The following is a 21886-nucleotide window of genomic DNA, read 5'->3' as shown; positions in this document are numbered from 1 at the left end:
TAAGTAACACACAGAGTGAAACAAAATGGTACAATTCAACATAGGGAAGCTCAGGTAACATTCTGCAATAAAGACAACAATATGGTGTGGGATTATAAAGAGACTTTTCCCCAGCTTTGTTTCCCCCAAAGACATGGAAAGCATTAGGGGCTTTTGGCTAGCATATGGGGGGAGGTCAGATGCTTACAGACAGCTTCCCTGGAGGCATTCAGTCACCAGACTAAGGTAGACCCAGCTCCCTGATGTTAAGGACAAAGGATTACTTCTCCCTAAAGGTTTGCAGTCATTGATTTGGTTCCTAGAGGTGGATCTCACACCCTACTGATTATGGTCTGTATCAGTTGAGCCAGGGAACAGATCAAACCATCTCAGTCACATCCAAGTTAGGCTGCCATCCTGAATCTAGGATCTGCCCATCTTGACACATTTATACCCCCAATCCCTCATCGTCCTATTGGGTGGATACCCCCAGGTCACCCCCTCCCATTATTGTATTACCTATAGCACAACCTTCTCCTGTGACGTATGTCTTCACCTGTAATTAGGGGGCTTACATGTCCCCAGAGAATATAAAAGCCTTGGTTAGCATTAAATCTCTCTCTGTCCACGTGAATCATCATTGAGCCTCAGTTGAGCAATGCTCCCATGAAATGTGTCTGACTCCGTTATTTCTGCCTCTTTTATCTCTGATTCTCCCTATGACTTTACTATGATCTTTATTATTATCGCTGTACAATTGCACTTACCGGGCCCGTGATGATGTGCCAGGGGCAGGCTTCACCTTGCAATACTGTAATACAGTACTTACAATAAAGGAAGAGAAGAAACATAGCAGATATTAGTCGAATGGAGAAGATACTGAGTAGTTAACAAAAGACAAGAAACCGCCTTAAATTTGGAAAGAAAGTAATTAAAAGCAAACTGATCTCAAAAAAATTCTATAAGTTCAACAAAATAAAAAGGGAAAATCATAAAATGTTCTTAAACAGTAAGGTAAAAACAGGAAAAAGTTGAACAGAAAAAACATAAGAAAATGGAAATCATCATCGAAAATCATGATGAACAAGGAAATGAACACCATGAAAATATACCAAAATGCTCTTTCACCGGAGGTCTACGCATCAACGCCCTGTTACTGCCATGTCTCTAGTTATCCCTGCGAATTTCCTGCACAATTTGTAAGTGCTCAAGACTAAAAATACATGGTTGGCAGAAAATAGCCTTTGCCTTCACTGCCATGAAGGGTGTGGGGCGAAGATATGCTCATGTTGAGGAAATCAGACATTGAGCTCACCAAGAGAGCAGGGGAGCTCACCAAAGATGAGGTTGAGGGGGTGATCACCATCCTCCAGAATCCACTGCCATACAAGATTCCAGACTGGTTCGTGAATAGACAGAAAGATGTTAACAATGGCAAATCCAGCCAGGTCCTGGCCAACCATCTGGACAACAGGGTCTGTGACATCTGGAGCAATGTGAAACATTGGGGGCCCACAGAGGGCTGTGCCACCTCTGGGATTTTGACATCAAAGTCAGCACACCAAGACCACTGACTGCAGTGGTCAAACCCGTGGACTGTCTAAGATGAACTAAAGCCTATCAACCTTGTCTATTAATTAGTAGTTTATACATAAAAAGGAAACATATACAACAAAGTGGTAAGATTAAAAACATACCCATCGATAATAACATCGTATGTAAATGTATAAGATCTACTAGTTAAGAGACAAAGATTGTTAGAATGGATGAGAAAAATTGAGCTATTAATATGCTGCTTATAAGAAACACATCTCAGCTATAAAGACAAAAAACAGACTAAAAATCAAAATATAAAAAATATCAAACTAATGGTAGTCAAAAGAAAGCAGAAGTAATATTAATTTTTGAAAAAATAAATATCAAAGTAAAAACTATCAAGAGAGACATTGTATACAGTTGGGAGTTGAAATTGGACAAGTAGACATAACAAAATAAACATCTATGTATGCAAAGGAAAACCTCAAAATACATTAACATTACATAATTAAAGAGAGGAAAAGACTAAATTACAATAATACCAGGAAATGTTAATATATCACTTATGACCAAAACAGATGAAAAAAGAAAATCAATAAAGATTTAGAAGTAAGAATGTAATTAATCAACTTGATTCCTTAGACCTATACACAGCACATAAAAAGAGCATAATGTGCATCATTCCCAGTGCTCATATAATACTCCAGAATAGATTATACACTAGGCCGCAAAGCAAGCATCAATACATTTTAAACATTAAGATATTACAAAACATTTTTTCAGATCACAATGCTATAAAATTAGATATCAAGTACACGACAATTGACCTAAAAGTCAATTATATGGAAACTGAACAATGTTCTACTTTAAAACATCCAAGTAACTGAAGAAATAAAGAATGCAATTTAGAAATTTCTTGAAACAAATGAGAATGTAATGCAGCATACCACAATCTGTTAAATGGCAAAAGCAGTACTGAGAGGGCAATTTTAACAGTAAGTACTCGCATCACAAAGGAAGAAAGGATTAAAACAGACACCATAACACTACATCTAAAACAATTAGAACAATAAACTCTCAGACACTAAAAGACAAGGAATAAAAACATTAGAGCAGAAATAAATGAATCAGGAATAGATTAAATGTAGGAAAATTCAACAAGAACTTGTTTCTTCAAAAGGATTAACAAAATTGATAAGCCATGTGCGAACCTAACAAAGGTAAAGGAGAAAAAGCAAACATTGTAAATAAAAAATGAAAATGGTGATATCACAATAGAACCAACTGAAAAAAAAGATAATTATACAATTTATGAAAAAGGTGTATTCCAACAAACTTGAAAATCTAGAAGTGTAATTTTTTCCTAGAAACCCGTTACCTACCTACAATTATACAGAGAGGTCTATAAAACCTCAACTTCAAAATAAAAATGTCTGAGACCAAAGGGTTTTACAGGGGAAATCTACTAATCATTTAGGCGTCATCAAACTAAGGTCCGTGGGCCACATGTGGCCCACTGAAGGACATTTATCCAGTCCGCCGGGTGTTTTTGCCCCGTTTATTTTTTTTTACTTCAAAATAAAATATGTGCAGTTTGCATAGGAATTTGTTCACAGATTTTTTTCTTTAAAAACTATAGTCCGCCCCTCCAATTGGTCTGAGGGAAAGTGAATTGGCCCCCTGTTTAAAGAGTCTGAGGATGCCTGATTTTAGAGAATAGTTAACACCTATTCTACATAAACAATTTCAGAATTTTAAAAAGGATAAGATATTACTAAACTCATTTTGTGAAACAAGTATGAACCTAATAACTATGCCATTCGAAGACATCAGATTTGACAACTTCTGACCAATATCTCTTGTAAATATAGGTGTCAAATTTTTCAAAAAGCTGCCAGCTAAGATTTTCAGCAAAACATTTTTTAAAACACCATGATCAAGTGAGATTCATACCAGGTATCCAAAGATGGTTTAATATTAGAAAATAGTCAATGAAATCTATCAAGAAAATCCATCAAAAGATGCCTGGCTATCAAAAGATAGAGTGTCAAGGGTCTTAAAGACTTGAAGGTAACAAAGTGGTCATCTAACTCAGAAGCAACAACGTCCACATGGAAGAAGCACACCAATCTGTGTGATCACAAGGTGCCAATTATCAGGCATAAAAGAACAAAACAATCATATCATTGTGTTCTCACCTGCCTGATACAGTCTCTGAAGACAAATGGGTACATAAGCAAATGTGGTGAAGACAGCTAATGGTGCCAGCCTTTCAAAAGATATAGCATCTGGATCCTTAAGGGCTTGAAGGTAAACAATCGGACATGTAGCTCAGAAGCCAGAAAGACCACATGGAAGAAGCACACCATCCTGTGTGATCACAAGATGTTGAAGGGCTCAGGTATCAGGCATCAAAGAACAAAAAAATCAAATCATTGTGAATGGGGGGTGTGTACAAGATCCAAGATCCATCAGTAGGCAACTGGATATCCCTTTACAAGAATGGTTGCGGGGAGGAGACGAGTCAGTTAGGGTGCAGTGTAGCAATGATTAAATATACAACTTTCCTCTAGTTACTAACTGCTTAATTCCCCCACTATCATGATCCCAATTCTACCTTAGAAATCTGGCTAGACCAGAGGACGAACACTGGTACAGATAGGAACTGGAAACACAGGAAATCCTGGACAGATGATCCCTTAAGGACCAGTGCGAAGAGTGGCAATGCTGGGAGGGCAGAGGGAAGGAGGGGTAGAAAGGGGGAGCGGATTACACGGATCTACTTATAACCTCCTCTTCCGGGATGAACAATAGAAAAGTGGGTGAAGGGAGACGTCGGGCATTGTAATATATGATAAAATAATAATAATTTATAACTTATCAAAGGCTCATGATAGAGGGGGGAGGGTGGGTGAGAAATGAGGAACTGATTCCAACGACTCAAATAGAAAGAAAATATTTTGAGAATGATGATGTCAACAGATGTACAATTGTGCTTGACACAATAGATTGATATATGGATTGTGATAAGAGTTGTATGAGCCCCCCCTAAAATTATCTTTAAAAAAGAATCCACCAAAAGAAACAATCATATCAATCAATACAGAAAAGGCATGTGATGGAATTCATTATCCATTCTTGATAAAAACACTTAATACAATAGGAATAGAAGGAAAATTCCTCAACATAATAAACGCCATATGAAAAACCAGCAGCTATCATCTCACTCAATGAACAGACATTGAAAGCACTTTCCTTCCCAATGAAACCCAGAGAAGGTTGCCATTTATCACTATTCTTATTTAATATTATCCTGGAAGTCTTACCCAAGTTATAAGATATCAAAAAGTTATTAAAAATTACAAGTTGGCAAGAAGAAAAAACGAAATTTTGTTTCTTTACAGACACCATGATTTTATAAAAACGTCACAGAGAACCAATAAAAAATGCTGAAACAAATTGAAATTTTCACAATATATCAGAATATGAGATCAAGAAACATAAATCAATTGGATCCTTGTATATTAATAAGGAGGACACTGAAAAAAAATTAAAATAAAACAATGACAATAACCACCCCAAAGAGAAAATACTTAGGAATAAATCTAACAAAAAAACTAAAAGGCTTATACAAAGAAAACTATAGAACATTTCCACAAGAAACTAAAAGAAATTTACATAAATGGAAGAACATCCCATGAGCAGTAAAGGAAGCTATAATGGAGTGAAAAATGTCAATATTACCAAAAGCACTCTATAAATTCAGTCCAATTCTCATCCAAGTCCCAGCATAATTCTTTAAACAAATGAAAAATTGAATCACCAGCTTCATATGGAAAGGAAATAAACCCATAAAATCACACAAACACACACACACCAAGAAAAAAAGTAAAAGTCCTCTCACTTCCTGATTTCAAAACTTATTATAAAGGCATGATCATGAAAATAGCTTGATATTTGTAATATGATGGATATGTAGACCAATGGATTAGAACAGAGAATCCACAAATAAAACCAAGCACCTACCAATACCTGATTTTCCATAAAACACTTTAAAGGAGGAAATAGTCTTTTTGATAAATGGTGTTGGGAAAATTAGGTTTCCACTTGCAAAAAAATGAAACAGACCCATATCTCAAACCACATACAAAGAGGAGCACAATTACATTAAAGAATAAAATAGAAACCACAGGACTATTAATACCATCAATGACAAAAAAGGAACAAACTCAATGGTCCTGATAGAAAGCATAAACACACTACCAAACATAATAAAAAACACACACACAACAGAAGACAAAATAGATGGCAGAGGCCATTTAAGAATACGACACTTGTGTCCTTGTTTTGTTTGGTTTCTGTTTGTCTGTGTATGGGGGTGTCTGAGGATTTCAGTCACTGAGGATCACTCTCTTGAAGTTGAGTTATAGACCCCAGATGCTGTATCTTTTAATAGTCAGTGAGAGAGTTAGTTGATTGTGCTTACCTGGTCGATAAACACATGTGGTTTTGTTGAAGCGCGGAGAGATAAATGGCGCAGTGAGCCTCTCCTTTCTAGTTCTCCAGTCTCTTGCTTTCTGTGGTTAGACCAGGGTGCAGCTGCCTTACCTGGTTCCCTGCTTCAGGTGGCAAGGCTCACTTCCTGTAAGACATCCCTGAGAAAAAGCCATGTAGACCTACCCTGATGCAGCACTGGGTGCTGGAGAAGCCGTGTGGAGACCCGTCAGTGATGAGATGCTTACATGTTCACTGATTAGGCTTTTCTCCTGCACTATGTGCCATTGCATCCATTTTGTGAGATGGAGGAGGGACTTTGTGGATTGGTGTCGGACATATGGGTTAATGTTGGACTTGTAGGCTTGGGCAGCTCTGGGTTGTAATGTTTTCTTGCTGTGCACTTACCCTTTAAATAAAACTCTCTCTTATACATATGAGTTTCTGTGGCTTTGTTTCTCTAATGTACATCAACTTTCTTCACCACATTTGCATATGCACCCATTTTGTATTCTGTGATCATCTCAGGATGGTGACTATGATACAATAAGACATTAGTAGAATAAACTATTCTTATACCAAAAAGATTTAAGAGCAGGCCCAAAGTCCATGTGCTTCTTGTTGCATTTGCATATATACACACATAAACAAATAGAGCAATATTTAGATATTTACATATGTCCACATATATGTATATATTGTTCGTTCTTCTTTTTTCGTTTCACCTGCCTCAATCTCACGTTTACCCATCATTTCCCTCCCAGTAATTCCTCTCAGATACAATTAGATTGATCAGACACCACCACAAAAGCTACACCCTCCTCGCCATCAAATTCAAACCCTTAATATTCTCCTATCCCCAACATTACAGGCTCACCACTCACCTCCCCTGCCTTCGCCTTACCATGCCTACGCCACAACCTTTGGTTCCACTGTTGTTGTCTCCATGGGATTGCCTCACCAGCCTATCTTGTAGAGATAAAAGATAGAGGGAGAGAGAGAGAGAGAGAGAGAGAGAGAGAGAGAGAGAGAGAGAGAGAGAGAGAAGAGGTAGCATACAAATAGTCCGAAATCTAACAGAGATCCTGACACAGATTACAGAATATTGCTCTGTTCAATACTGAGAAGGACAAGTTATAATCCAGCTGTCCAGTCCCCCCTTTTTATCAGGGTTCCATATCCCAGGACCTACTTACCTAACAGCAGATATGTCCTTATTTAGTCTTCAGCGATCGTGTATCTTTTAGCTTCGTTTTCCCACAAACTTTTTTAAGCCCTCTCATATAGCTCACAAAGTTCATGTTCTGAAGCCCGATGAGATGAGTAGGGCTTCGGGGTCTAAAAGCCTGCAAGAGGTCATCTAAGATACAACTATGGATCTCTCCTGGGTAGGAGAAATAGTAAGAAAGTGATCAACATGTGATGAGACACAAGTTTACAAGGCTAATAGACTACATGGTCTAAGACCTCAACTACTCTGAGAACAGAAGAGCTAAATGGTGCCCAGGTTCCACCTTGAGCTATCTGATGGACGCAGGGGCACGCAATAAACATCTCTGATTAGTATGGTAGAAAAATATAGAACAAACAAAAAATTCTTAAATATTCCCAGACTACTTGGGCCACCTGAGGCCAGAGGACTCTCTGGGCTATCATCATGCGATACCTTGACACCGCCCCCCCCAATAGATCCTGTTAGATGAATATTATTGTAAAAAAAACACCTGCATGAGTCAAAAAGTGAACATTTAATCCAAAACAATGAAGACAAAATAAGAAAGGAACGGCAAACAAGAGTACTGGAAATGGAAAAATGGTAACATAATTAATAGGAATATTGAAACAATATGAAAAACATCAGTAATGTCATTTTCAATATGTGTGGAAATTGTCAAGGGGGAAATGAACATGTGTAAATTTTCACCAGAACACAATAAAATATTATTTTTAAAGTAAATAGAAAATTACCATAAAATGTCAATATAAATGTAAAGAATATGGAATTACTAACAAGTTGAAATCAAAGAGTAAAGTAGAAAGACTTAATTTCCTGCTTTTAAAACTTTTCAAGTCCACAGTAATCATGACATCACAGTATTAACATGAGGATAGACATAAGATCCAAGGCGGGAAATATCCAAGGAAATAATTTTAAAAGGAAAGATACCTATGTATTTAAGATCAATTGATTTTAAACCATGGTACCAAGTAATATAATGGGAAGGGAATAGCCTTCAACCATTTTTTGGTTATATGCCTGTGATTGGTAGGTTTATTGTGCCAACCAGTGAACACATGGGGTTATTTCAAGGGCATTTTAATAGAAGGGCGAGAGATAAATGGCTCCAAGAGCCTTGCCTTTCTTGTCTCTTGCTCTTTGGTGATTGGACCAGTGTGTGGCTGCCTTAGCTAGTTCGTTGCCTCAGCGTGTGAGCTACATTACCTGTGGGACACCCAACACATGGACTGTGTCGCTATAGTTTGAGGTTCCTTCAAGGCCTGCTTGACCATACTGCTGGTGTAAACATCACTTGAACTGTGGAAGGTGGGACCATGTCATCTGGATGACTGTTGGTGACCTGCCCTGCTGTTTGCTACCTGTGGCTGGATTGTCTGAATAGTTCTACAGAAGATTCAGCTGTCTGCTTCATTAACTTGCACCCAGCAGACCTCATGAGTTGAAGTACTGCCATTGTATGAATTGTCTCGCAGAAGTGAGTGCACTCTGCCCTTTGTACTGCTCTGTGGACTAATGAGCTGTTCATTTCTTATATTGTATCTACCAATCTATCTTTCCATCTTAAATCATGCATGTCTTGGTCTTCTTTCTCTAGAGAACCCTGTCTAACACAATGCCATATATAATATGAACTTAAACTTCTATTTTACAAAATACACAAAAATGCACTAAAAAACTTATCATATACCTAAAGCTGGGAGCTAAAGCTACAACACTTCAAGAAGGAAATATGAGAAAATATTTGTAATCATGACTTCAGGAGATATTTTATCTATGAAATAAAACCATACTCCATAAAACCTTTTTTAAATGATAAATTACGCTACGTAACCTTTTTTCCTCGTTTTTTTAAATGAGGAAAAGAACAGACATTCCAAAAAAGATTATGTATAGATATCCAATCCAATACACACGTGACAATATACTTAACATGCATAATTGGCAAAGTATAATCGCAAAGTGATTTAAATTCACATGCAACTAAATCAGCGATGCTCACAGTGATAGAAAATGAAAAATATTGGTGAGGATGTAGAGAAATTCACGCTCTCAGACACGATTGGTGAGTATGCAAAATAGCTTATCTGCCTTTGAAAACACTTTTATAATTCCTTTAAACATTTTATATACACAATGTCTATAAAGTGCCGCAATTCCACACCTCAGTATTTATGCCAGAGCGATGAATCATTTGTTCACCCCGAAACCTATATGCAAACGCTCACAGCACCATTGTTCATAATAAGAAAAAACTGTAAACAACCAAACTGTACCTCAGTTAGGGAGAAGATAAACAAAATTCTGCATGTATGTGTGTGTGTACACATACATACATACATACATACACAATAATATAGTACTTAGAATATAGGGAATAAGTTGTTATATATGAAAGGTGGATTAACATAAAATATGCTAACAGAAGGCACACGCAAAATAATCTGTATTTCATGGTACTATGTATAAGAAATAACTAGAAAAGGTATAACTATAAAGACAGACACCTATTGGGCCATTGCTGGGGATGAAAGGTTGTGTGGAAATTTCTGTGTACAATACAAAAATGGCATGAGCACATGAGCAGCAAAACAAATGCAATTGAATAGAGCCAAATCTGTGAGAAAGGATAACTAGAGAGCCTTATAGGTCATTGAGGACATGTTAAACTATTTAATCAGCAGTATGAAAACATTTGATTATCTCTTCATGGACAAATAAATAGAGCCCCATTCCAAGCCATTGGCAAAAAAATAGATTTCAAATGGATGTTCTTAAATGTAAATATAAAAAATTAAATATTACCCCCAAAATTTCAGAATTACCTGATGAGCAACAAAAACCACCAGCCTTGATGAACAACAGAAATGTGGGGCTTAAAGGAGACAGCAGTGGGTGTAAGATACAAAAATAATAATAATTTCACTGGGCTAGAAGTAGGGAAGCCGAGAAGGTGGCGGTGGATCAGACCATGAGCCGGAATACCTTTGGCGAGCTCAGAGTCTAAGAGAGATGGTTGTTTTAAATATAATTGTATTTGCTTGTGCACCAGCCTGTGTGATCGAGTGGTCGCGAAGGAATCAGTTATCAGGCATCAAAGAACATACAATCATATGATTGGATGCAAACCTCCATGATAGGATCGCTGAAGACAAATGGGTGCACAAGCAAATGTGGTGAAGAAAGCTGATGGTGCCCGGCTATCAAAAGAGATAGTGTTTGGGGTCTTAAAGGATTGAAGGTGAACAAGCGGCCATCTCGGTCAGAAACAAATAAGCCCACATGGAAGAAGCACACCGGCCAGTGCGATCACGAGGTGCCCAAGGGACCAGATAAAAGGCATCATGCAAACAAAAAAAAAAGATGTAAGTGTGTGTATGTATGTGTATATATGTGTATATGTATATATGTATGCGTATATATATATTATATTAAATGAAGGGGGAAGTGCAGAGTGGAGACCCAAGGCCCAAGTGTCGGCCAATGGAGATCCCATCATAGAGGGGCTTAGGAAAGGAGATGGGTTAATTAGGGTGTGAGGTAGTATGGATGAAGAACACAGCTTTCCCCCAGATCCTGGATGCTTCCTCCCCCCAACTACCATGATCCGAATTCTACCTTGCAGGGCTGGATAGGACAGAGGCTGTGCACTGGTACATATGAGGGTTGGAGATACAGGGAATCCAGGGTGGAAGATACCTCCAGGACCAAGGGCGTGAGGGACGATGCTGGGAGAGTGGAGGGTGAGTGGGTTGGAAAGGGGGAACTGATTACAAGGAGCCACATGTGACCTCTTCCCTGGGAGAGGGACAGCAGAGAAGGGGGGAAGGGAGACCCCGAATAGGGCAAGATATGACAAAATAACGAGGTATAAATTACCAAGGGCATATGAGGGAGGGGGGAAAAGGGAGGGAGGGGGGGAAAAAAAGAGGACCTGATGCAAGGGGCTTAAGTGAAGAGCAAATGCCTTGAGAATGATTGGGACAGGGAATGTATGGGTGTGCTTTATACAATTGATGTATGTATATGTATGGATTGTGGTAAGAGTTGTTGGAGTCCCTAATAAAATGTAAATGAAGAAAAGAGGAGAAAAAAATGATTAGGGCAAAGACTGTACAGATGTGCTTTATACAATTGATGTATGTATATGTATGAACTGTGAAAAGAATTGTATCAGCCCCAATAATTTGTTAAAAAATAAAAAATAATTATTAAAAAAAAAAAAAGAAAAGAAAACATGCTTTTTTCCTTCCCCTTTACCAGTTCACACTTCTTTTAGAGCCTACAATTTAAAATAAAAATATTTTAATAAAGTGCTCATTGCAATTATAAAAAAAAATAAATAAAAAAAATAAATATAATTGTAGTTTGAAAAACTATAAATCCACATGACAATAAGGATAGAATCAGAAAAAGCATTCAACAACATGTAACACCAATTCCTGTTTAAGCCATTTGAGAAGCTTGGAATGGAAGGAAAATTCCTCAAGACAATACAAGCTATATATGAAAAACCAACGACCAATGTGGTAGTCAATGGAGAAAAGACTAACACAATCCCACTGAAAAAGGAGACCAGAAAAGATGCCCCTTGTCCCCACTCTTAATTACTATCATGCTGGAGGTATTAGCTAACAGCATAAGGCAAAGAAAAGTCATCAAATGTTTTCCTCTGTGGAAGGAAGAGGTGAAAATATTATTTGCAGATGATATGATTTTATATATGGAAAATCCCAAAAGTTCCACAAGGGGACTACTGGAAGCAGTAAAGGAGTTTGGCAGAGGAGCAGGATACAAGATCAACAAACAGAAGTCCATTGGACTGTTACACACATAGGATAAGACCACAGAAGAGGAGATCAAAAAGGTGGTACACTTCACAATAGCCAAACACGAATTGAAATATCTAGGGATATACCTGCCTAAAAGAACAAAAGGTCAATATGCGGAAAACTACAGAACGCTATTACAAGAAACCAAGAGCAACCTCAACAAATGGAAGAATATCCCAGGCTCATAGATTGGAAGGCTCAATATAGTCAAGATGTCAGTTCTGCCTAAGGCACTCTATAAGTTTAATGCAATCTCGATACAACTACACTCATCTTCCTTCAAAGAAATGCAAAAGCTGATTGCCAACTTCATATGGAGAGGGAAGAAGCCCAGAATTAGCAGAGAACTGCTCAAAAAGAAGGATACAGTAGGAGGGCTTGCTTTACCTGAATTTAGCACACACTATACAACCACATGGTCAAAACCGCATGGTGTTGGTACAATGGCAGATACTCAGACCAATAGAAAAGAACTGAAAAGCCAGAAAAAAATCATCAGCATAGAGACAACTGATCTTTGATAAGGGCCCCAACAATATCCAAAGGGAAGCAGATGCCCTTTTTAACAAGTGCTGCTGGAAAAATATGTATATTTAGCTGCAGAAAAATGAAGCAAGAACCTTATCTCACTCCATGCTCAAGAAGAAACTCTAAGAGGATCAGAGACCTTGAAGTTAAACCTGAAACTATTAGGGCCATCAATGAAGGAATTGGGATGAAATTGAGAACTTTGGCACAGGGAATACGCAGGCTATCACAAACAGGAAAGGACACAAACACAGAAGAGAAACATATTGACAAATGGGATATAATGAAGATAAAACACCTGTGTACATGGAAAGAATTCACCAGGAGAGCAATAACAGCGTCCACGGACTGGGAAAACATCTTTAGCAATGACACATCACACAAAGGCCTTATTAGTAAAATCCACAATACTCTGGTAGCTGCACAGGGGCAGACATCTGAATGGCCCAAAAACATATGAGAAAATGTTCCTGATCTTTAGCCATAAGAGACTTGCAAATTAAAACAACAATGAGGTACCACCTAACACCCTCAAAGATAGCCCAATTCAAAGAAATAGAAAGAAACAAGTTTTGGAGTGGCAGTGGTGAGACAAGAACACTCATCCACTGTTGGTGGACCTGTAAGTATGTACAGCCACTATGGAAATCGATCTGGTGATATCTAAGACACATGGAAATTGAGTTACCACATGACCCAGCAACCCCCTTACTGGGCATATACCCAGAAGAGGTAAGAAAGAAACCAAGGCCAGACATGTGTGCTCCAATGTTCAATGCGGCACAGTTCACAATCGCAAGGAGTTGGGAACAACCCAAATTTCTATCAACTGACGAGTGGATTCGAAAGCTGTGGTACATACATACAATGGAGTACTATGCATCACTAAAAAGCAGTGATGAAACGTATGAAGCACATCGCTACATGGAAAGAACTGGAGGAAATCATGCTAAACGAAGTAAGCCACGGACAAAAGGACAAGTACTACATGAGTCCGCTGAGGTAAGCATTAAAAAAAAAAATGCAAAAGGGCCATAGGGGAAAAGCTGCTGTATACAAACATTCTTGGGCTAAGGACCAGGTAGTATGGCACAGACCAGACCAAATACAGGGATACATATGGTAGACAACTAAAAACAAGGTGGGAAAAGGAAAAAATACTAATAATAAAAAAGAAATGGGTATCAGGGGCACAGGGCACTAACCCACCCAAGGGGAAGGTGTTGCTTATATCTCCACAGGGAAATATGGACCAGGCGTGTTTTAGTCAGGGTTCTAAAACAACAAACTATCGCAAGACTTCAACCCAGTGCTCCAAGAAGTGAATGCAACATGCCAGGGTGGAGGAGGGAACAAGTGAAGAGGTGTGAGGGGCAGGCCCTAATCCCAAGTACTATGTGGATACCTGTTCCTGCCCCCACCCAGAAGAATTTATTTCAAAAGACCTCATTGAATCTGCAGCTCCAGGAGATGGAGATATCTGATTGGAGCACATGGGAGCCGATGAAAGGGGAGGAGGAGAGAGTGGAGTACATCCTGACCCACTAGGCTTGAGGAAAGTGTCCCCAATTAGAGAAGCCAGCCCACATGGTCGGCCCCACTATGAGATATGATGTCCCTCACTGACCCATAGCCCTACAGGGGACAACACCGGAGACACAGTGAGGGAATTGCGCCCTAGATAATCCCGCCACACCTAGACAAAACAGTAAAGTGGTGCAACAGAACAGCAAGGAACGGAGCGGCAAGATCTACAGGGAATGTTAAAGGTGGACTTTGGGCCAGGGCAGGTTCCCGAACACACTGGACAGGTAAACACTCCTAAAGGCCAACAAATAGTCGTTGAACTGAATACAAGCTTTCTTTTCTAGAAGTAGCACGCTAGCTTGGTGATTACAAGGGGCCGAAGGGATCCTTTACCAGGCATCAATGAACAAAAAATCATAATATTCTGTGCTCACCTCCCTGATACAATCACTGAAGACAAATGGGCACATAAGTAAATGTGGCAAAGAAAAGCTGATGCTTCCCAGTTATCAAAAGATATAGCATCTGGGGCCTTAAATGCTTGAAGGTAAACACGTGGCCATCTAGCTCTGAAACAACAAAGCTAACCTGGAAGAAACACACCGTCCCGTGTGATCAGAAATTGACGAAGGGGTCAGGTATCAAGCATCATCAGAACACAAAAGATATCCCAGTGAATGAGTTGGGGAGTGCAGAGTGGAAACCCAAAACCCATTTGCAGGACACTGGACATCCCCTTACATAAGGAAGGGTCTTGGGGATGAGATGAGCTAGTCAGGGTCCGACATAGCAATAATGAAATATACACCTTTCCTCTAGTTCCTAAATGTGTCCTTCTCCCCCACTATCATGATCCCAATTCTACCTTACAAATATGGCTAGACCAGAGGATGTACACTGGTACAGATAGGAACTGGAAACACAGGGAATCCAGGGTGTATGATCCCTTTCAGACCAGTGGTGTGAGTGACTATACTTGGAAAGTGGAGTGAGGTGGGTTGGAAACCAGGAACCGATTACAATGATTTATATGTGACCTCATCCCTAGGGGATAGACAACAAAAGAGTGGGCAAGGGGAGATGTCAGACAAGCAAGATATGACAAAATAATAATTTATAAATTATCAAGGGTTCATGAAGGAGGGAGGTGGGGAGGGAAGGGAAAAATGAGGGGCTGATGCCAGGGGCTAGGGGGGGGAGTAAAAGTTGTGAAAATGATGAGGGCATTGAATGTGCTTTACACAATTGATGTATGTTTGGATTGTGGTAAGAGTTGTATGAGCCCCTGATAAAACGATTAAAAAAAATAATTGGAGCTTTGGTCGCGAGGAAGCGAATGAAGGAGATATAGATAAAGATGGGGCAGATCTGCTAAGTGTAGATGAAGATGAGGATTCTGAGACCTCAAAAGGAACAAAGGTGAATTGCCGATCTGAAATTGTTTCTTGATGACCTATGTAAGATAAAACAAGACTGAAAGTTTTAAAACTTTGAAAGGGAACCCACTTGGACTTAACATGTTAAGCGACCATAAGACTTGAGTGAGAAGACACAAAATGCACCATTATGTTCGGCAACTGTAGTTCATGGTAGACGTTTGCAACATGCTAGCGCACGGATGTCATTAGTGCAAGCAGCAGCCCGAACAGAAAGGAACTGATAACCACCTGGTTCCCAGAAGGTTGACACTGCTCCTTTAAGGCCTTTCTGTTGGCCCCAAAGTATTGCCAAGGTGCTCTGACGTCAACAATGCTACCCCTCGTGCCACGCCCACGTCAAAAGAATCCCGCTGGTCTTTCCGGGAGTTTCCCAGTCAAGGTCCGTGAGCAGCTTGAAGGTCGTCCAAGCTCTGGAAGAGAAAGGACGATCACCGCGTCTGCCGAAGTGGCGGTATGAATCTGTCCAAGGACTTTCACAAGAACTGTAGACAAGCCATAGGTCCGAGTGAATCGCCTGGACCGTTATCCGGGATGTCGGTTCCTCAGAATCCTGCAGGCCCGAAGTCACAAAATACAAAAGCAATCAACAAGTGTTATGGCCCCAGCCAGGGTAAGCCCCCCACTAATATGACTGTTAACTGTGATGATAGTAGACAGACATATGGGCTGACTAGTGGGAACGTCATTTTAGCCAATGCGAAAGGAACCAAAATGGCAAAGAGGAAGGAAAGGAAACCCAGGCTTTCACACCCACATGATCCAATCGATTTGTTCAGTGATGATGAGGACAGTGACAGAGCCAACAGAAGAGAGAGCGTAGCTCCTCAACAGGCTGCTTCAGCATGTTGCTCCCGAGCGCCCCCCACCGGGAGTCTGGAAGCAGCCTGCAACGAAAACACACATAGAGGAGGCATTCTGGCCCAAACCGAGTTAAATACTGCTCCGTTGGCAATTAAAGCAAGCATGAGAGACCCTTTGCGCAGTTTTGGTCTCAACAAGCCTCCAAAACGGCGTAAAATTGTTTCTGAAGGAACCGTAGTACATCCTTTGTCCACAAGCTGCCAGAGTTCCTGTGACAGGGTCATTTTAAAGTGTCGATGTGTACGAGTAGGAATATTTCTCCGGGTTTTACTTGAGCCAGTCACTTTTGCTTTGGGTTTTATCAAGATAAAGCTAGAAGAACCGGAAGGTGGTCAGGCAGCAATTACCATAGACACCTCTGATGTAATGAAATGTGACTGGTGTCAAGTCCGAAACCCCCCAGTCGTGTTTCTCCAGACCACACCAGCAGTTTATGGAAAGTTGAGCACTCAGCTGCAAATGCACAAGAAAGAGAAAGTTTGGACTGAGTGTAAAGAAATAAATAAGATACCGAATCTAGAACGATATATCATCTTAAGTTTTGACACTGACCTTGATCTTGAAACAAATACACGATTTGAAAAAATCCTTATTGAAATAGGTAGAAAGAATAAGATTTCCAATTTTTTTTCAAAAATTTCCTTTGAAGAAGCCAATACCAGAATTGTTGCCTGTAGAAAAACCTATGCTGAAAGCATCAAAGGAACTGTGGTACAAAAATTGAACATAATGAAAACTATGTCCTTTAACACTAAAATACTACTTCAAATCAAACAGAAACTCCAATTGGTTGGTGATGACAAAGCTACTGGACAGAACCAAGCCGCCTTTACTGGTCCTGTAGAAAAACTAATAGTGTACCCACCACCTCCAGCTAGAGGAGGAATCTGTGTTACCAATGTGGACCTACACTGTCTAAAGGAAGGGGTATTTCTAAATGATATTATTATTGACTTTTATTTGAAATATTTGGTGCTTGAGAAACTGAAGAAAGAGGAAGCGAACCGAATTCATATATTCAGTTCGTTTTTCTACCCATGCCTGACTGACATAAAAAGACAGCCTTTTCAGGAATGTACCAATCTATCAACACCAAAAAAGCGACATCTGAGAGTAAAATCCTGGACCCGGCATGTAAATATTTTTGCAAAAGATTTTATTTTTGTACCCCTTAATGAAAATGCACATTGGTTTCTGGCTATTATTTGTTTCCCTGGCTTTGAGAAACCACAATATGAGCCTAATCCTCATTTCCACAAAAATACACTCGTCCAAAAAACTTCAACTGTAGTAGACCGTTGTATTTCTTCTCCTCCAGCCAACGTAATGGCCAGTTCTTCACAAGCCTGCTCTGCCAAGCCTGTAATTTCGAGTATTCTAAACAGAAAGCCTCACATGCCTTTATTTCCTACAAAGAGTGCCACACAGGAAGAAAGGGACCCTCGGTGTGGGGCAAATACATGCAATGTAAAAGGTAGTTTGGAAAAAGTAAGCCAGACTGCAAGTGAAAGTGAAGCATCAAAGAAAGGAGATTCCGTGTGCGAGGAGGTTGTTGAAAAGAATAACAGTGAACATGGGCCACAAGGGGACTGTTTAAGACCGTCACAACATGCACACGCAGTGAGTGAAATCAAGCCAAACTGTCCTCATGGGTCACCCTTCAAAGAGCAGGAGAGCCCTTGCAGCCCAGAGAGAGGACAGTACCATTTCGAGCCCACCGTGTGTAAGCAGCCTTGCATCTTGCTACTGGACTCTCTACGAGGCCCTTCCCGCTCACATGTTGTGAAAATTCTTCGAGAATATCTAGAGGAAGAATGGGAAATTAAAAAAGGCACCAAGAGGAGTTTTTCCACAGATGTCATGATGGACCTGAGTCCAAACGTGCCCCAACAAAGCAACCTCAGTGATTGCGGTGTCTATTTGCTGCAGTATGTCGAGAGTTTTTTTGAGAATCCAGTTCTCAATTTTGCACTACCTATGGATTTGAAAAACTGGTTTCCTCCTCTAAGAATACGGGCAAAGAGAGAGGAAATCCGCAACCTAATTCTGAAGATGGAAGCAGAGCAGTGCAACGGGAGAACAAGCGTACAGACAGGCTTTCAGAAGAAACGCCTTTAGGTGAAGGAACGCAACCAGATGACGCCAGGATCGCAGACTGACCATTTCTCTTGCCTGGTCAGTTCTGCCTCTAGAAATAATACACTCTTGATCTTGGTCTAGACAATAAAACATGCAATTGTCCATGACTCAGAGTGATTTGTAAATTTTCATGCTTCTCTAAATGTCCTATAATTAATTTTCCATAAAGTATGTATTAAGTAAATGTCGATAATTATGTTAATGGGGCCAATTTTCCTAGCATTTATCATTTCGTTTTTCACCCATTAGGAAGCTTTTGTTATGTGTTTTCTGTTTCTATAACTTAAACCTGCAACTTCTAAGCACAAAACAAAAATAGAGGAAAAAATAGAAGAAGAAGAATTTATAATTCATCAAGGTTTGACTAGGGTGTAAAGGTGGGGGAGGGAGATGGAGAGGGAAACAAAGAGGAGTTGACACAAGGGGCTCAAGAGAAAGAAAAGGTTTTGAAAGGGATGATGGCAACATATGTACTAATGTGCTTGATACGCATAAACACTGAAGACGAAGGTGTACATAAGCAAGTCTGGTGAAGAAGGCTGTTGGTGCCCGGCTACTGACAGATATAGCGTGTGGGGACTTAAAGGCTTGAAAGAAAACAAGTGGCCATCTATCCCAGAAGCAAAAAAGCCCACACAGGAGCAGCACACCAACATGGGTGATCGTGAAGGGCAGAGGAGACCGGGTCTCTAACAACAAAGCAGGGGTGGGGGTCGTGGGAATCACATCACCGTGAATGAGGGGGAGTGCGTGTTGGGGACCCAATGCCCATCTTTAGATAGTTGGACATCCCTTGCAGAGGGGTAGTGGGGAGGAGATGAGTCACTCAGGGTTCAGTGTAGCAACAATGAAACTCAAAACCTTCTTCTGGTTCCTGAACACTTCCTCCCCTCCCAATTATCATGACCCCAATTCTACCTTGCGGACCTGGTTATACCAGAGGATGTACAGCAGTGCAGTAGGGATCTGGAAAATCAGGGAATCTAGGACAGACGAACCGCTCAACACTCGCGGTAAGAGTGGCAACACCAGGAGGGAAGGGGGTGTAGAAAGGGAGAATCGATCCTGGAGATCTATGTGTAATCTCCTCTCTGGGAGATGGGCAATGGGAAGGTGAGTGAGGGGAAACGCCAGGCAGTGTAAGATAAGATAAAATAATTATCTATAACCTATTAAGGGACCAGGGGGATGGGGGATTTGGGAGGGAGGGGGGAGGGAAAAAAAGGAAACAAAGCTAATTCCAGGAACCCAAGTGGAAGGTGAATTTTGAGAATGATGAGTGCAATGAATGTATAAGGGTGCTTTTCTCAACTGAAGTATGTATGGATTGTGATAAGAATTGTATGAGCCCCAATAAAAAGATTTATTAATTAAAAAAAATACAAGAACACTTTGTTCTAACAAATTGGCAATCTGAGATGCTCACCCTCCAGACACAATCACTGAAGACAAAATGGGTGCAAAAGCAAATGTGGTGACGAAGACTGGTGGTGTGCAGCTCTTAAGAGATACAGCTTCTGGGGTCTTAACGGCTTGAAGTTAAACAAGTGGCCATCTCGCAGAGAAGCAACAAGCCCACATGGAAGAAGCACACTGCCAGTGTGATCATGAGGAGTCATTGGGACCGGGTAACAGGCGTCATAAGACACATAGCAAATGAAAAAAAAACATCGTTGAGGACGAGGGGGGTTGGAGCAGAGACCCAAAACTTCGAGGCTTCCTCACGCCCCACTATCATGACCCCAATGCAGCTTCTCAATTCAGACTAGACCGGAACATGCACACAGGTATAGATAAGAGATGGGAACTCACGTCACACAGAATCCAGGATGAGGAGTAGGAATAGCAATACCACAAGGGTAGGAGGAAGGGGCTAAAAAAATAGGAAAAAGGGGGAACCGATCGCAATGATCAACACATAACCACACACACACCCCCTCCAGGGGAAAGAAGAAGAGAAAACATGGGGGAAGAGAGACAGCAGTCAGTGTTGAGATATGAAAATAGTAATAATTTATAATCTATCAAGTGTCGTCGAGTGGGGGGAGAAAGAGGAGCTGATACCAAGGGCTCAATAGAAATTAAACATCAAGAAAAGAATGATGGCAACAAACATGCCTGATGCAGTCAATGTATGGATTGTAGTAAGAGTTGCAAGAGCCACCAATAAAATGATCTTTTAGTAAAAATAAATTTTAAAAAGCATCTGAGCTGGAGATGCTGTTATGAAAATCATCAATAGTTCCCAGTGCTACTCGACCCTGCTGTCTTTTGCTTTTACATTTGGTTCTTACAGTTTCAAAGGGGCTCCTGTGTTTTAGGCCTCATGTCTACCTTCCACAAATTAAAAACTGAGGAAAGTGCAAAAAGCAACCATGCTCTCCTTTTTAAGTTAGTGCCTTTGTATCTTGGAAGGCCTGAACAAAGGACAGGCCCAGCCCCTGCTGTTAGAGAAGGTTTTCACTTTCAGGCTCCACAGAAAAGGACAGTCAGGAAAAAGTCATTGAAATGAATTTGATTAGCCCAACAGCTTCTGTCCCATGTTTTCCATATCGCAATCTAGTAATGCATAACATGTACTCGATTTTAAGTGATGATACCCTAAGAGAGTATTTCCTTGGCCACACTAAAATATGGCATGTCTCCCCTGACCCTTTTTATATCTTTTTAGGACTATATTCCACATTATAAAAATGACTTGAAGACGATGTGTCTTAAAAGTAGTTGGATATATTTGTTTGTTGTTATGGTTGTTTGTTTTAAATCATTACCTCTGACTGGTAGAATTGCAGATATTTTTAAACTTATTTCTCTGTACTCTTTTTAATTTTGCTTGTTTTCTGTTATGAAAGCATATTATTTTGTAATAAGAAAACCAAAATATTTTTTCTCAAATTAGAATGCTTATGATTGTTTATATTTTCAAATACAGGGGGAGCACAGTGCAGGGAAGAACAGTATCTAGAAGATGTTTCCAATATTCTGAAGCAAGAATGTGCATGTTAGCAATAGTTAATAATAACCTATAAAAAATAAAAATAATTGATAAATTATCAAGGGGTCATGAGGGAGGGAGGGGGGAAATGAGCTGATACCAAGGTCTCAAGTAGAAAGAAAATGTTTTGAAAATGATGATGGCAACCTATTTACGAATGTGCTTGACACAATGTATGGATGGATTGTGATAAGAGCTCTATGAGCCTCCAATACAATGATTTAAAAAAACAAAACAAAAAAAACGAAAAATAGAAGAAGAAGAATTTATAATTCATCAAGGTTTGAGGAGGGTGGTAGGGTGGGGGAGGGAGAGGGAA

The 21886-nt window shown here is 40.0% G+C and overlaps 2 pseudogenes; both read left to right on the top strand.

Moving 5' to 3' along the window:
• Positions 1-1140: 1140 nt before the first annotated feature.
• On the top strand, positions 1141-1593 carry LOC142433353 (small ribosomal subunit protein uS13-like; annotated as a pseudogene).
• Positions 1594-14366: 12773 nt separating this feature from the next.
• LOC142433351 (sentrin-specific protease 6 pseudogene) lies at positions 14367-18592 on the top strand (annotated as a pseudogene).
• The last annotated feature ends 3294 nt before the right edge of the window (positions 18593-21886 follow it).

This window comes from Tenrec ecaudatus, chromosome X (genome assembly GCF_050624435.1).
Source record: "Tenrec ecaudatus isolate mTenEca1 chromosome X, mTenEca1.hap1, whole genome shotgun sequence".
Taxonomy (NCBI): Eukaryota; Metazoa; Chordata; class Mammalia; order Afrosoricida; family Tenrecidae; genus Tenrec; species Tenrec ecaudatus.
Note: the sequence above shows the minus strand (reverse complement) of the source record. Positions and strands in the feature narration are given on the sequence as shown.